At 43.4% G+C, this 15258-nt stretch overlaps 1 protein-coding gene across 3 annotated transcripts in view; it reads right to left on the bottom strand.

The window, feature by feature from the left end:
* The window catches only part of PRAG1 (PEAK1 related, kinase-activating pseudokinase 1), a 103073-nt gene that overhangs the window by 70374 nt on the left and 17441 nt on the right, over positions 1-15258 (bottom strand). The gene's annotated exons all lie outside the window — the stretch shown is intronic.

Below are 15258 nucleotides of genomic sequence, written 5' to 3'. Positions count from 1 at the left end.
ACAAAAAGAAGCATGGCCCCTTCGCTTCCAGACTTTTAAAATGCAGAGCAGTCTAAAGAGAGACCTCTTGGGGAGGACAAGAAGGAAAGAGATGCTATTGCAGGAATTCCACCTTCCAGTTAATTGCACGAGCCAGGGAGTGTCTGAGACAAGCTTAAGCTCTTAGTGACTTTGTTTATAGCAGCAGGAGGTTCCAAAGGACCCCACGGAAGAAAAGAATTAGATGGGAGGACAAATAGAATGGATAAGGTAAGCTTGATAGGGATGCCGATACAAAAAAGTATTTTGGCCAGGTGCCGTGGTTCATGTCTGGAATCCCAGCACTTTGGGAGGCCAAGGTGGGAGGGTTGCTTGAGCTCAGGAGTTCAAGACCAGCCTGGCCAACAAGGTGAGACCCTGTCTCTATTAAATTAAAAAATTAGCCAGGCATGGTGGCGTGTGCCTGTAGTCCCAGCTATTCAGGAGGCTGAGGCAGGAGAGTTGCTTGAGCCTGGGAGGTTGAGGCTGCAGTGAGCTATGATTGCGCCTCTGCACTGCAACCTGGGCAAGGGTGAGACCGTGACTCCAAAACACAAAGCAAAACAAAAGGGAGTATTTCACAAGGGGAGGAGGGCAACTGCAGATGGGAGAGGTTGGTGCCCTGGAAGTCCTGGGCATCTGCTCCCTGAAAACCAGGCTTGAAGCTGAACCTGCCGTCGTGGCAATTTGGGTCCCAAAACCACCATGGAGAGGACTGGGTAGGAAAGGAAGGAAAAAGATCTTTCAAAAACTTGCTGTGATGAGTCCTTCTGGCTTCCTTCTGTCCTGCTAGAAGATAACATTCTCAGAAAGCCAGTTAGGGCTTGGTCTAGCAAACGCGCACAGCCCCACTCCTCTCTTTCCTCTCAGAGTGATAATTGGCTCTTTCATTTGCCACCCCAAAGCTATCTCTTTCTTCTCTGAGGTGTGGAAATTCACATATCTTATCAGTTAATCCCTGTCCTGTGATTACGGGATCACATCCTCGTGTCCCACCTTTTCTAAGAAAAACATATCCAACATCCCATTCTTCTCAGACGTTAATTCTAGGCAGCACTACACAAGATAAAACATTCTAAATAATTTAGAGTATCATCTTCCAAGCACTGAATAGCTTATTTTTTTGCCCAAACTGAAAGCTATTCTTTAAATAATAACTGCAGATGTCAGAATCTCAAACCACACAGGACTGAGAGCCAAAGGTTCAAGGTTGTTATGATCTTTCTTTTGTGCTCAAGCACAACAGAGCACAGATGTCAGTGCTGAAGAAGGAAAACACTTCTTTCCCCTTTGATATATGTATCAGTCTGTTCTCACGCTGCTAATAAAGACATGCCTGAGACTCGGTGATTTATAAAGGAGAGGTTTCATGGACTCACGGTTCCGCATGGGGCTGGGGAGCCCTCACAATCATGGCAGAAGGCAAATGAGGAGCAAAGTCATATCTTACATGGCAGCAGACAAAGAGAGCTTATGTAGGAAGCTCCCCTTTATAAAACCATCAGGGCCAGGCCCGGTGGCTCACGCCTGTAATTCCAGCACTTTGGGAGGCCGAGGCGGTGGATCACCTGAGGCCGGGAGTTCGAGACTAGCCGGGCCAACGTGATGAAACTTTGTCTCTACTAAAACACCAGGCATTGTGGTGGGCGCCTATAATCCCAGCTACTCAGGAGGCTGAGACAGGAGAATCGCTTGAACCTGGGAGGCAGAGGTTGCAGTGAGCTGAGATCGCGCCACTGCATTCCAGCCTGGGTGACAGAGCAAGACTCCTCCGTCTGGGAAAAAAAAAAAGTCATCGGATCTCATAAGACTTATTCACTATCAGGAGAACAGCATGAGAAAGACCCACCCCCATGATTCGATTACTTCCCACTAGGTCCCTCCCACGACATGTGGGAATTATGGGAGAAACAATTCAGGATGAGATTTGGATGGGAACACAGCCAAGTCATATCGATATATAGCTATAGGTAGGTGTGCATTCAGTGACAGATACATTGTTAAATTTTTGCAAACCTCATTTTTTCAAAATGTTACTGTTATGGGCTAAATTGTGTGGCTCCCCCTGTGTAATCCCCCAGAAAATATATCTTGAAGTCCTAACCCCTAATGCTACAGAACGTGACCTCTTAGAAGTAGGATCTTTACAGATGTAATCAAGTTGAAATCAGGTCATTAGGATGGGCCCTAATCCAATGACTGGTGTCCATCTGTAGAGAGAGATGAAGACAGACATGTGAGGGGAGTGATGCAGCTACAAGCCAAGGAGCACCAAGGACTGCCAGCAAACACCAAAAGCTAGGAGAGGCAAGGAAGGCTTCTCCTCTAGGGTCGGCAAAGGGAGCCTGGCCCTGCTGACACGTTGATCTGGGACTTCTAATCCGCAGAACTCTAAGACAATTTATCTTGTTTTAAGCCACGCAGTTTTTGGTACATTGTTATGGTAGCCCTAAAAAACTAATAAAGAGGTCTGGGCATAGTGGCTCATGCCTATAATTTCAGTGCTTTGGGAGGCTGAAGCAGGTGGATTGCTTGAGTCCAGGAGTTTGAGACCAGCCTGGGCAACATGGTGAAACCCCATCTCTACCAAAAATCCAAAAAAAGCCAGCCAGGCATGGTGGCACTGCCTGTGGTCCCAGCTACTTGGTAGGCTGAGGTAGGAGGATCACTTGAGCCAGGGAGGTGGAGGTTGCAGGGAGCTGAGATCACACCACTACACTCCAGCCTGGACAATAGAGTGAGACCTTGTTTAAGAAAAAACAAACAAAAAAAAAACCTAGTAAAGCAGTAAAGGTACCAAAACTAAAGTATGCCAGCCAGGCGCGGTGGCTCACACCTGTAATTCCAGCACTTTGGGAGGCTGAGGCGGGCAGATCACGAGGTCAGGAGATCGAGACCATCCTGCCTAACACGGCAAACTCTGTCCCTACTAAAAAATACAAAAAAATTAGCCAGGCATGGTGGCGGGTACCTGTAGTCCCAGCTACTCTGGAGGCTGAGGCAGGAGAATGGTGTGAACCTGGGAGGCAGAGTTTGCAGTGAGCCTAGATTGCACCACTGCACTCCACCCTAGGTGACAGAGCGAGACTCCGTCTAAAAAAAAAAAAATTAAAGTATGCCAATGATTGATATACACTAATGCTCTTAGTTAGAAAGTTAGTATTTTTCCAAAAATCAACTCATAAGAAAGTACATACAGGAGACATGTTAGTGACTGCTATGGATGCAATGCCAGGCAGTTCACTACAGTAGGAAGGTGGGATGTCCCTTCATTCTCTCTGTGGGGGCTTTGATCTGGCCTACAATGAGAAAGGTCATCCTTTTATCTACAACTCCCTCCTACTCAAATTTTAGGGTCTATGGTCAGGAGAAAGGGCAGGTTCCTTAGTTGAATGGACATGTGCATGATTAGAAACTCTACCTCTACATTCAGAGAGTATGGAATGAGACACAACTCAAAGCCCATCAAGACACTACTCTCGGTTCACAAACACTTCTAGAGACACTACTAGAGATGCATTAATGGATGGTGGGAACATTAGGGATCATCCAGGTCTGATCCTTCACTTTTTTATTTTTAAATTTAAATTTAAATGTGTTTTTGAGATGGAGTCTCGCTCTGTCACCCAGGCTGGAGTGCAGTGGCGTGATCTTGGCTCACTGCAACCTTTGCCTCCTAGGTTCAAGTGATTCTCCTGCCTCAGCCTCCTGAATAGCTGGGATTACAGGTTCCCACCACCACTCCCAGCTAATTTTTGTATTTTCTTTTTAGTGGAGACAGGGATTTCGCCATGCTGGCCAGGCTGGTCTTGAACTCCTGATCTCAGGTGATCTCCCTGCCTTGGCCTCCCAAAGTGCTGGGATTACAGGCATAAGCCACGGTGCCCGGCCCTGATCCTCCACCTTCACAACACTGTTCTTCAGACTTTTCAAGGTTGTTTGGTTTTAATATGAACTCAGCAATGAGTTAAGAACATGAAAATAAGAAATATTTGAGGAATTAATTCATGACTCCCACTGCTTGGCTTTCTGACTGAGCTGAGGTCAGAATCTAAAAGAAGCAAAGTATTTCACCTTAGGAAGGGTCCCAAAGGGAAAAACTAATCCATCTGAAGAATCTGTTCAGTTACCCCAAAGAAAACCTGTCCATGGTACAGCCATTTTGGAAAGGCAGTTGGCCAGTTTCGTAAAGGTTAAACAGAAATTTGTGGTCTGACCCAGCAACCCCACTCCTGGGTATCTACCTAAGAGAAATGAAAACATGTCCACACTGAGACTTGCACACAAATATTCATGCCACATTATTTATAACAGCCAAAGAATGGAAGCAACCCAAATGTCCATCGATGGGTGTGAATGAATAAACAATTTGTGATGTACCCACACAATGGAATGCTATTCAGCAATAGCAAATAATGAAATACTGATCCATGCTACAGCATAGATAAACCTCAAAAGCCTTATGCTAAGTGAAAGACGCCAGACACAGCCAGGCACGGTGGCTCACGCCTGTAATCCCAGCACTTTGGGAGGCTGAGGCGGGCAGACCTCCCCAAGACTACTTATGGTATTATTCCATTATATGAAATATCCAGAAAAGACAAATCTAGAAAGTAGAGTAGTGGTTTCCTAGGGCTGGCAGTGGTAAAGGGATATGGGGCTGGAGAGGAACACAAGGAATCCTACTGGAGAATAAAAATGTCCTAAAACTGGATTGTGACAATGATTACAGAACTTGGCAAACTTACTAAAAAGTATTGAATTGTACACTTAAAATGGTTGTACTTAGTTTATATGTAAATTATATTTCAATAACACTGTTTATAAAAAGAGAGAGAATGGGGCCAGGCACAGTGGCTCATGCCTGTAATCCCAGCACTTTGGGAATCCAAGGTGGGAGGATCGCTTGCACCCATCCTGGGCAACGTGACGAAATGCCGTCTCTACAAAAAAATGCAAAAGTTAGCCTAGAGTGATGGTGCTCACCTATAAGTCTCAGCTACTTAGGAGGCTGGTGGGAGGATGGCAGGCCAACCTGATGAAACAATCAACAAAGAACATAGGAAAAAAGGAAAAAGGAAGGAAAAAAAGAATAATGGTCAGGTGATCCGGGGCTCTCGGTAAACAAAGTCAATCCAAAATTCCTCATCCGAGGGTCTTTCATCTCAAAAATCCTCCGAAACTAAGAAGTAAAATAAATCCGGGATTTGTTTAGTGGGTACAGAATTGCAGTTTGGGAAAATGATAAGTGTTCTGGTGATGGTTGCATGTACTAATGAATGCACCAATGTACTGTGCACTTAAATGGTTAAAATGATGAATTTTATTATATTATATACACATGCATGCACACATAATTACAATTAGTTGTAATTGTAGTTAATACAATTAAACTATAATTGTAGAGAGAGAGGCCACATATGTTTCTGTCAGTGAACTTTTAAAGTTCAGACCTATGGCTGCTTGATAAACTATGGATGAAAAATTGTCACATGTTTTCTTGTGGCTCAATAGTCCCATCCCTGCATGTTGCTTTTCCCTCTGTCCCTCCGGAGGCAGCTGTGTATTTTTGGTTTTACTAGGTCAGTAGGCTTCAGTCCGTCCTGACCTCTGGGTGGTTTTTGTTGACTTCTACCGGAAGGCTTCTGTGTGATGTTACCTCTGAGACCTACATGTGCCAAAATCCAGCTGTGAAAATGTCATGACATGGGCCATCTCTTAGGGCGTTTTACTTGCAAAGGTAAACCGATACTCTAAATCAAGTTTTCCTGAGGCCTGTTCAGTGGCAGGAAAAGGAAAGTTTCTATTTATCTAAAAAGAATGTGTCATTTGCCATTTTTAATAGTTTTATAAACCTGTTGAAAAATGGTGTTTCTTTGACCTATTCATCCTTGAAATGGAGTGGCCTTCTCTCTTTCCCTTTTTTTTCCCCTTATGGTTCTTATAAAAAATAGAGCCATAAAACAAGTTTTTTTTTTTTTTTTTTGAGATAGAGTCTCACTCTGTAGCCCAAGCTGGAGTGCAGTGGTGCGATCTCAGCTCACTGCAACCTCCGCCTCCGGGACTCAAGCGATTCTTGTGCCTCAGCCTCCTGAGTTGCGGGAACTACAGGCACACGCCACCACACCCAGCTAATTTTTTGTATTTTAGTAGAGACAGGGTTTCACTGTGTTGCCCAGGGTGGTCTCAAACTCCTGAGCTCAGATGATCCACCCACTTCACCTCCCAAAGTGCTGGGATTACAGGCCATGAAAGGATTTTAAGACAATCTTTTGGACTCTTGGAGCATTTTGCTAATAAAAAGCATTGAGGAAATCCCATTTTGATACAGCACAAGTAACTCTGGGAAAACTTATTTCTCTGCATAGTACACCACACGGTAAAACCCCCCAAAAGACATAATTTGCTTCCTCTTTTTGAGTTTCTGAGAGCACTAATTCGGTCATGAGATAGATGTCTGATCCACATGGGGTGGAGTGGGATGAGGTGATAGAGGTGAAAAAATAAACCTCCCCTTTAGGGCCTGTGGATATATTCAGTCTTCCTTCAATTTCAGATCCATAGTACCTAATTGACATAGATTAGTTATGACCTACCTATGCCAACGCCAGAGCCTTCTACAAACACTGGCTCTTGTTAGCAAATTACTTCTTCCCCAGTAACGGTGCATAGAACTAACATTCTCATTTTGCATCTCAGGAAATTGAGGCGGGAGGACTAATAGAGTCAAACCAGTCAGTGATCAAACATAGAAGATTGGAAGAAAGTGACTTATTTGTCTTCCAGATCTCCTATTGAAACTCTATAAAGGCACTGCAAAGTGTCACCACTGTTGGGCTTTGTTTAGTCAAAGGATGATCTTGTGGATTTACATTCCTAACTGGTTCTGCTGGGGAAGCCATACAATAATGGCCATGCATGATCGTATGGCCACACCATACAATAATGGTGGCTGAGAGGCTTCCGGAAGGAGACTTGGTAGCATGTCCAGTGGTCACAGAACGTAGCAGGGTCAACAAGTTTTGCAGCCACCAATGAATGGGAGTAGGGAGTACTGTGTCGAGGAAGGAGGAGGGGAGCAAAACTTGGACTAATTTACTGGAAAGCCACAGGCCTTGTTAAGGAGTCTTTAGGATAATAGCCCTTTTGACGGGCTGTTTGGTTTTTTTTTCTCTTTTAGAAGTAGTAGTCGTGGTTGGCTGGGAGAGAGAGATGGAGAAAGCTGGGTAGGAAGGCGGTCAAAAGACACGTGATGGGACTGATTGACAAACAGGCTTTGTAAGCTGGGCTGCAGGGACACCTGCAGCTCGAGGACAGGCTTGCCCAGCAGGGGTTGTTTGAATGAGAAAACAGCTTCCAAAAAGATGTAGCACAAGAGCATAAAAGGAAAAGAAAAATGCGCATTTGGTTTTATCTCGGGATTCTCCTTTAAATGACTCTTTCATTATCTAATATTCTCAACCCTAGGTCAGCATCACAAGATGCATGAAAGAGGGCTCATTGCCAGGACGTGGAGCTGGTGTTTTGATCAAAATGGAATTTGCTTTCAAACAGACATGTATTCACTAATCTCCTTTCTTTTTAAAATAAATAAATAAATAAAACAAACACAAAATCTCTTCCAGCTCAGCTGATTAAGCCCTAGTGGGGATGACAGCAACATTCACTTGCCAGATCCCACAGAGCTAGTGTCCGAAAATGAAAATAAATGTGACTTTTCATATCAACGCATAGTGTTGCTTTGTTTGCAATTCAGTTAAAGAACAGGCATTACAATGCTATTGTACTACAAGAGATGCACATCTCTGGGGCTCTAACACGGTGAAATCTGTGCTCAACAGATTGGCATCAGTATCTTAAGAGAGCCAGAAGGGCACAGTTCTTGGTTCCAAGGAGCTATGTTTGGGTGGGGTGGAAGTGAGGGAGCAAAGAAAAAAAATCTCCATACCTCCCATGGTCAATCAGCTTAGACCAGATCCATTCCAGATGGCTATGTCTCATATTCATTGATATTTCCCACAGTGAACAGAGCCTTGGTAAATAGCAATTGTGTGATCAATTTGTATATATTAAATTCCCAGTGAGATAGCTTCGTTACCAGATAAGGTGAACACTTGAATTTTATTTCAGCAGGACTTGGAAGGAATTAGGCAAGGGTGTCATCACTGTCACCTCCTTTGAAACGCCTTCCTGACTCTGGAAACTAAGTTGGATGTTTTTCCTTTTCTTTTCTTTTTTCTTTTCTTTCCTTTTCTTTCTTTCTTTCTTTCTTTCTTTCTTTCTTTCTTTCTTTCTTCTTTCTTTCCTTCTCTTTCTTCTCTTTCTTCTCTTTCTTCTCTTTCTTCTCTTTCTCTCTTTCTCTCTTTCTTTCTTTCTTTCTTTTCTTTCTTTCCTTTCTCTCTCTCCTTCTCCCCGTCTCCCTTTCTCTCTCTCTCTCGTCTTTCTCTGTTGCCCAGGTTGAAGTGCAGTGGTACAATCATGGATCACTGTAACCCCAACCTCCTGGGCTCCGTGAACCTCCCACCTCAGCCTCCCAAGGAGCTAGGACCACAGGCATGCAACGCCACATTTGGATAATTTTAAAAAAATTTTGGAAGAGACAAGATTTCATTATGTTGCAGAGGCTGGCCTTGAACTCCTGGGCTCAAGTGATCTGCTAGCCTTGGCCTCCCAAAGTGCTGGGATTACAGGTGCAAGTCATCGCATCTGGCCACCCATGCATATCTGATGACACACTGTGACAGGTGCTCTGAAAGGCCAGTGCACTATAAGGTCATAGACCAGGGGGCTTTGTATTCTAGGAAGTCAAGGCAGTTTTCCCTATCAATGGACATTGGAGCTGAGATTCCAAAAATCAGGGTTGACCCCTTGGAGGATGAGACATGGGAAAGAGGCAGAAAATGGGCAAAGGTGTCTGGTCTGTTAATTTCACACTCCTAGAGGATCAAAATATTGATACCTGTGAACTTGGAAGAACCGAATTCCAGTGCTTTTTCTAGTATGTGAGGAGTAGATATCCTCTGGCATCACAGGGATGGGTTTGGAGAGGACACAGACAGTGCCAGGGAGAACGTTAGGGGTCTGTGGGGAGGACACGTGGCTGGAGGACTATGGAGGTAAGTAGGAAGATGCCAGTGGAATACTGGAGCAAAGTGGCCAAGGAGCACTGGGCTGAGAGTCAGGAGAACAGAATTCTGTCCCTGGTTAGCATTCCTATTTTACAGATGAAACAAACAAACAAACAAAAATGGGTTCACAAAGGTTGTGTATTTACCCAAGATATACACCTAGTAGGCGGTGACACTTAGACTAAAATCTAGGCCTGTTTATTCTAGGTCTCTTGACTATACCACACGGCTGGTCTGTAAAACGGAAAGCTTTAAGAAAACAACTGCTGGCCGGGCACAGTGGCTCACGCCTGTAATCCCAGCACTTTGGGAGGCCGAGGTGTGTGGATCACCTGAGGTCGGGAGTTCGAGACCAGCCTGACCAACATAGAGAAACCCCATCTCTAGCTAAAATACAAAATTCACCAGGTGTGGTGGCGCATGCCTGTAATCCCACCTACTCAGGAGGCTGAGGCAGGAGAATCGCTTGAACCCGGGAGGCGGAGGTTGAGGTGAGCCGAGATCGGGCCACTGCACTCCAGCCTGGGTAACAAGAGTGAAACTCTGTCTCAGGTCTAAATAAAGTATAACGTTATGGAATAGTACCTCCTCAACAGAAGAAAAGAAAAAAGAAGAGAAAGAGAGAAAGAAAGATAAGGTAAGAGAGGAAGGAAAGAAAGAAACATAAAGGATAAAATAAGAGAAAAAATTCTTAATTTTCTCCATAGTCTTTTCCCTTTGGAATATGTCCAATTTAATCATTTCTAGAACATTAAAATCCATGTCGGAGTCACCACCAGTAGAGCATTCTGTCACCATCCTGCTGTAAGGGCAATCGCTAGGAGAGACATGGGACTTCTCCGCCCTATCATTATAATGCTTATTTCAGCCAATGTTTCATTATCTGTGCCAAGCGCAGGCCAAGCCATGGAGACACGAACCCCTCCGAGAGTTCAGAACCGTTCTGAGTCATTAGCTCTAATATCCTTGCAGCTCCAAAAGCAGCCGCGATGGAGGTGCCCTGCTCAGCGCCATTCCCTTAAGCATTTCCATGTTACTGTTTTGAGCCTATAGGTAAGAGCTTAGAAAAAACACAAAGCAAATAAACCATTCGCTTTGCAGCAAGGCCATACAGCAAGTTCAGTCACCTGGCTGAAATTAGGGTCTCCAGGATACCGGACAATGTCTTGCCCTTTTCTGACTTGTGCCAAATCTTCTTCTGGCTGCTCCAGACACAAAACAAATATACTTTTCCCAAAGGCCTTTTTGGCATTTCCTTAATCCCTAAGCCATAGCGACCAAAGACACCGTTCTTCATGCCAGCGTGTGCTTTCCTGCCAGCCTCTGCCACCCGCACACAAGTTTTCTGTGAACGCTTTCGTAAAGAGTTTAAATGTGTTGCCAGTTAAATGAGGTATTAAGGGCCCCGGGGTTTTTAATCTCCGGTTTTCTATTAAAAGAAAGGAATCATGGTAAAAATTGTGCTTTGAAGTTCTATTGGAATTTAAATATTTTCTGCATAAATGTTGGTATCCTCAACATCAAAAAGTCCAAACATCAACATCAACATAAAACCCCTCATTTTATAAAACAAAAGTTTTAAAAAGTGGAATCCACTTTTTCAGTGGAATAGAGGCTCAGGAGTCACATTGAATCCTCTTATTAGTGATAAATAGTGACAGCCCTTGGGCTCTTGTTGTTGAAAGCGAAAGTTAGTGGAGAAGAAATGGAAAGCAAGTAACCAAAATTAAGATACTCTGATGTGCTACTACATAGAAGAATAAATCATCTAAAAGGACAGCATATTAATAGTACACTTATTTTTAGCCAAATCTACAGTAAAACAATCTTTTCAACACTTATTCCAAATTCTATTGTTTAAGACTTTTCTAAGCCTGGCACGGTGGCTCACACCTGTAATCCCAGCACTTTGGGAGGCCGAAGCTTCACGATTACCTGAGGTCAGGAGTTCGAGACCAGCCTGGCTAACATTGTAAAACCCTGTCTCTACTAAAAATACAAAATTAGCCGAGTATGGTGATTCACACCTGTAATCCCAGCTACTCGGGAGGCTGAGGCAGGAGAATTGCTTGAACCTGAGAGGCAGAGGTTGCAGTGAGCTAAGATCGTGCCACTGCACTCCAGCCTGGGCGACAGAGCGAGGCTCTGTCTCACCATTGTAGAAATGTACAGATTAGAAAGTGAGATTTACAAGGCAATCAAGAGAGACAACAAGGGGGCTTGGTGCGGTGGCTCATGCCTGTAATCCCAGCACTTTGGGATGCTGAAGCGGACAGATCACGAGGTCAGGAGATCCAGACCATCCTGGCTAACACAGTGAAACCCCATCTCTACTAAAAATACAAAAAATTAGCCAGGCGTGGTGGCGTGCGCCTGTAGTCCCAGCCTATAGGGAGGCTGAGGCAGGAGAAGTGGCATGAACAGGAAGCTGAGCTTGCCGAAATTAAAGCGACAGAGTGAGATGCAGTATCAAAAAAAAAAAAAAATATATATATATATATATATATGTATATATATATAATATTATGTAATATATATATATATAAATAAAAAGAGAGACGATACGGTCAGTTTGCATTGGTACACAAATTACTTCAAAGAAAACTGGACACTTCTGAAGGATCAAGTGACCCTTTTTGGGTACTAGGCCATTAGAAAACCTTTCTTTTCAGAAATGCAATCTATGTTCCTTGGAATCTCTAGTTTAAGATGTAACTCAAGAATGACTCCATGGGGTCTTCTCAATGGGGTTAGTAACCTCCAGGGTTAATTTAAGAAAAGGCGTTGCTAATCTTTGTGATGCTTACATGAGTCAGGGTATAGACATATTCCTGGTTTCTCTTAATAACCTACCAGGTGTGTATGAACCATGAGTTTATATTTATACTTTTTGGAAAAATAAATATATAGTCTGTATCTTTTAAGGTTAAGAAGGTTTTAGAATTTACAGCCTAATAAAAAAGACAGAAAGGCCATAAACGGTGGCTCACACCTGCAATCCCAGCACTTTAGGAGGCCGAGGCGGGTGGATCAGCTGAGGTCAGGAGTTTGAGACCAGTCTTACCAACATGGAGAAACCCCGTCTCTACTAAAAATACAAAAATTTGCTGGGCATGGTGGTGTGTGCCTATAGTCACAGCTACTCGGGAGGCTGAGACAGGAGAACTGCTTGAACCCGGGAGGTGGAGGTTGCAGTGAGCCAAGATTGTGCCACTGCACTCCAGCCTGGGCGATGGAGGAAAAAAACAAAAAACAAAAACAAAAAGAAAAGAAAAGAAAAAGAAAAAGAATCATAGTAATAAAAAGAAAATAAATAGGTTAAGAAGTACTATAAGGTTTCCACCTACTTTGCAAAGTATTACTGAATTTTATTTAATCCAAATGCTGTCTTTTTCAACCTTCAAAGGGTAATCCTGCTTCCCCTTTGGGGTCCAGGGAAGCAACTCATATTCTCTAATCGCTTCTGTAAGATTTCCTCAAATCTCTCTTGTTCTTCTCTAAGCTTCAGTACATTCTAGATAACACCCCCTTAAACCTGTCACCATTGATGGAATACATTTACCCTTACCAATGGGTATTTCTTCCACATTTTCTATTTTAGTCAGTTCTACCTTTAGAGTTATTTTCACAGACACACACACACACACACACACACACACACCATCCCACTTAATTTTATTCATCCTTCAAAGTTCATCTTAGGTCCTTTCTTCCCCTTCTTTCCCCCTTGGTCAATGCATTCTGAACGTTTATACCATTTACATTAATTTTTTTTTTTTTTTTTTGAGATGGAGTGTCACTCTTGTTGCCCAGGCTGGAGTGCAATGGCCTGATCTTGGCTCACTGCAACCTCCTCCTCCAGGGTTCAAACCATTCTTCTACTTCAGCCTCCTGAGTAGCTGGGATTACAAGTGTGTGCCACCACGCCTGGCTAATTTTCTATTTTTAGTAGAGATGGGGTTTCTCCATGTTGGCCAGGCTGGTCTCGAACTCCCGACCTCAGGTGATCCGCCTGCCCTGGCCTCCCAAAGTGCTGGGATTACAGGCATGAGCCACCGCACCCAGCCTACATTGATTCTTTAATGTTTACTTCTCTACCTTCTTTTATTGTTCATAACCATTTTACAGGTTTCTCTCTCGCTCTTGTCTCAACAATAAGAGCCTAGAGGTCAGAAATCCTGATTTACAACTCATTTTGTGTCCCTTTTAACCTGTAGAGGTGAGCTGCACGATGTGCCATGTGTTAGTCTTTGACGTTTCCCTGTCAATCTTTGTCAAGACATTGAGTTCAAGTTGATCCTCTTGTCAAGTTCATTTCCTACTCGGATCACTTGTATTGCTGTCTGTGCACACGAGGACATTTGAGATAACTATGGAAGCTGGTTATTTCAGTATGAAGTTGCAGGAAAGGAGTTCAATGGATGATCATGTTGGTGGGTGAAAATGATGCGGTATATAGAACATTGACAGATTTCACGGAGGCATAGACTAAGAATTTCATTTTAACTTTGTGTGATAGAAGGGAAAATAAATATTTGTGTTGAACTGGAGCCATTTCTGGTTGAAGCAGCTGGTTATTACTCATTGCTAATTGATCCACTAGCTCTCTGGACTTTGTAGACTGTATGACTCTCACAAGCTCATCTCCCACCAACAGCATTCCTGACCTTCAGGGTGCCAATACAGTCTGTGTCCTCTGTCTTAGTCAGACTCACCACACACACCAGGCTCTCATCACCACTTTTCTGAGTCACGGGACCTTTTTTTTTTTTTGATGCAATTTCTATCAGTACAGGCTCAGTGGTAAGCCAACAACAAGGTGATGGGTACCTAAAATAAGTGAATACAATCTTAGCCTCATTATAATGTTGGGTGTCGAGCTGATGGATGAGGTAATGGATATAGCCAGGAGACTGGACACTGTTGGTAGGAAGCAGTAAGGAACTGGAAGCTGTTTCACCCAGAAAAGATGGCTGGAGATGGAGATGGACCTTGTATTTTCTTTTTTTTTTCTTTTTTTTTTTTTTTGAGACGGAGTCTCGCTCTGTCGCCCAGGCTGGAGTCCAGTGGTGCGATCTTGGCTCACTGCAAGCTCCGCCTCCCGGGTTCATGCCATTCTCCTGCCTCAGCCTCCAGAGTAGCTGGGGCTACAGGCACCCACCACCACGCCTGGCTACTTTCTTTGTATTTTTTAGTAGAGACGGGGTTTCACCATGTTAGCCAGGATGGTCTCGATCTCCTGACCTCGTGATCCGCCTGCCTCAGCCTCCTAAAGTGCTGGGATTACAGCCGTGAGCCACTGCGCCCGGCCGGACCTTGTATTTTCATCCACACATGTGGAAGTGAGACTTAGTTTATATGAAAGCTAGAACTCGTAAGTGTAGGTTACAGAAAGGCTCAATGTGTTTAAAAATTGAAGGAGCTGTTCCTTATTACTGAAGGAACGCAGCGAGTGAGCTCCAACTCTTCTAAGATATAAAGATTTGAGTTCAGATAATTAATTGAGATATAATGGAAGAGATTCCTACACTGCATGTAACTAAAACTTAAACGCTCCCTAATGACACACACAAATTAATCTGACTCCAAGGTTCTTTAAACCTGTGATGATTTCCAATTCATTTATGTCTTTCATGAGATGGAGCAGCTGTAAACAAATAGAATTCCAGCTTCAGATGAATCAAGATTTTATACAAGGGCAGGATTTGCGGGTCTGTGTATGGGAAGGGGAAAGTCTTGCCCCCAATCAGTCTTGATGTCTTCATTCTAGGAATTCTTTCTGAAAAGATGGTAGCCATGCAGAAGACAATACAATACTAATTTTGTTCCTTCCTTCACATCCAGTGCACAATTCTTATTTACACCAGGGTTTTAGGCATTCTGCAACCTTTAAAAGTTTGAAAAACATGCGTTGCTTTACACATGTCCAGGCATGTCTATGTACAATGACTGGGAGTAGAAAATAATTTGACTTTTAGGGAATGGTATTATTCTTGGGAGAAAAAGTACCATTTGTTGAGTTAATTTCACACACACTACCACAATCAAACTCTTAAATGATTCTATGAGATAAGCATTGTTATTCTAATTTTACAGTTGATACAGCTGGAAG

Source organism: Papio anubis, chromosome 8, assembly GCF_008728515.1.
Source record: "Papio anubis isolate 15944 chromosome 8, Panubis1.0, whole genome shotgun sequence".
Taxonomy (NCBI): domain Eukaryota; kingdom Metazoa; phylum Chordata; class Mammalia; order Primates; family Cercopithecidae; genus Papio; species Papio anubis.
The sequence above is the reverse complement of the archived record's forward strand: the minus strand, read 5'-3'. Positions and strand labels throughout refer to the sequence as shown.